Genomic DNA, 2047 nt, shown 5'->3' with positions numbered 1-2047 from the left:
TTGTGGGGTCTCTCTCCTGTGTGGATTGGCTGATGTTTAATAAGGTTTGACCTCTCTTTGAAACTTTTCCCACACTCCAAGCACTTGTGGGGTCTCTCTCCTGTGTGGATTGCCTGATGTTTAATAAGGTTTGACCTCTCTATGAAACTTTTCCCACAGTCCAAGCACTTGTGGGGTCTCTCCCCACTGTGTCTTAACTGATGTCTAATTATTTGTGTCTTCGAAATGCAACATTTCCCGCACTCAAGGGATTGAGAGGGTTTTTCTCCAGTGTGGTCTCTCCCGTGGTTATTAAGATCTGAGAGCTTATTGAAGCTTTCCCCACGGTCCAAGCACTGAAGGGGTTTCTCTTCAGTAAGGATTGTCTGATGTGTCACAAGCTGTGATCTCACAATGAACCCTTTCAAATACTGAAGGTAGTGCCAGGGTGTCTCTTCCTTGGCATCCTCCTCTCCTCCCCCACTGTTAATAGATTCATCCACTTTCTTCCCTGGGTGGTTCCCCAGAAGCCTCTCTGACCTGTGCCAATTTCCACAGGCTTCTTCGGGTTCGAAGCACTGGGAAAAATTCCCTTCAGCTCTTCCCACAAAGGTCCCCTGCGGTTCCACTTCCCCGGGAACTTCCTCATGATGATTATCCTCCTCATTCTCACTCCCTCGCTCAGCACCTGCTGGGAGAGACACAATCCAGACAGGAGTCACTGTGCTGGGGAGAAAGAGGAATAGCACAAAGGGAAAACCCAACACAAAGACTGAGCAATTGGACTCTGTCTCCACATCCCACCCAAACACTCACAGGGAAGGAAAGCTGGGAAGCAAACTCCTGCAGGTAAGAGGCTGGGTGGAATGGCATGAGCTATATCTGATCACTGCAGCCCTATCCTGGCTGAAACGAGGAAGAACTGAGGGTGCTTACTCACACCATATTTGGGGATTCTTAACTTTTTCCTTCATTCCCTAGATGGTTCTGTGTCAGTCCTCACCTGTATGGGGGCATCTCGGAAGCCTTCTTTCCTTGCAGGTCTGGAGATCGGGCACCCACGGCTCTTCCCCTCGTTCCAGCCGGACAATCAGTTCAGGTTTGGGAAGGGGGAATCCTGCGCAGAGGGTGAAATCAGACCAGATCAGGATGCATGGAGCATTGGTGGAGTTTTTGTCAGAAAGGACATTCTGTGAGTGGAACCTGTCCCTGTGCTCTGCTGGAGGAACGTGGAATCCAAGAAGACGGGAAAACGGTCACTGAGCCCCCTTGCGCAGAGGAAGTTGTCTGGGGAGGTGAGTTGAATTATTACTACACCCTCACTAGGCGTTCCCAGGATCTCTGCGCTCTGGGGGCCTTGGTGACTCACACACGGCTCTGGACTTAAACCCCTGCCTCGTTCTAAACCTGCAGAGCCTAGAGCCCTCCCCAGGGCTGGAGCTAGTGCCAATGAGGGAAGTGAACAGGGATTGTGTGTGCAGCCAAGAAACAACACAGCCAGGACAATGCTGGATTAATGCCCCTTTAAAAGCTGCAGTGGTGGGGATGGTTTAGCTTGTCCATTGGGTGTTGACACCGATGTCCCACTGGAGGGGGCACGGAGATGCAAGTCTCTCTCACATGGCAGCTGTGCATTATGGATCCCACTCACCTCTGATCTAACTGACACAGGAAGACCATGACCACATATAGATAAACAGACCCCACGGCTTCTAGTATCTGAGGGGACAGGAATCCCTTACCCAGCGAGGTCACCGTCTCGTAGTTCTCCTGCATGACGTCCCTGTAGAGGGCTCTCTGAGCAGGGTCCAGCAGAGCCCCCTGCCCCTGGGTGAAATACACAGCCACCTCCTCGAAGGTCACCGGCATCTGAAACAACAAAAGGCCCCGGTCATTACATGCTGCTCCAGCCACAATCCCAGTAGTCACGTGGGAGGAAGGATAAAGAAATGGAAGCTCTGGGAGGGCCACAGTTGCAGAATCCCACCCCCACCCTGCTCAGAGCAGCCGGGAGGCTTCAAGGGGTGGGAGAAGGTGAGAGCTCCTTGTCCCCCCAGCACACGGAGCA

General features: G+C 52.4%; 1 long non-coding RNA gene across 1 annotated transcript; it reads right to left on the bottom strand.

The window, feature by feature from the left end:
* Positions 1-638: 638 nt before the first annotated feature.
* LOC123346236 lies at positions 639-1778 on the bottom strand. The gene is made up of 3 exons (XR_006572951.1): positions 1722-1778; positions 983-1096; positions 639-667 (listed from the first exon to the last, which is right to left on the bottom strand). It is a non-coding gene; the product is annotated as an uncharacterized LOC123346236 (long non-coding RNA).
* Between the last annotated feature and the right edge of the window lie 269 nt (positions 1779-2047).

The sequence above is a fragment of the Mauremys mutica genome, chromosome 12 (genome assembly GCF_020497125.1).
Source record: "Mauremys mutica isolate MM-2020 ecotype Southern chromosome 12, ASM2049712v1, whole genome shotgun sequence".
In the NCBI taxonomy this organism is placed as follows: domain Eukaryota; kingdom Metazoa; phylum Chordata; order Testudines; family Geoemydidae; genus Mauremys; species Mauremys mutica.
The sequence above is the reverse complement of the archived record's forward strand: the minus strand, read 5'-3'. Positions and strand labels throughout refer to the sequence as shown.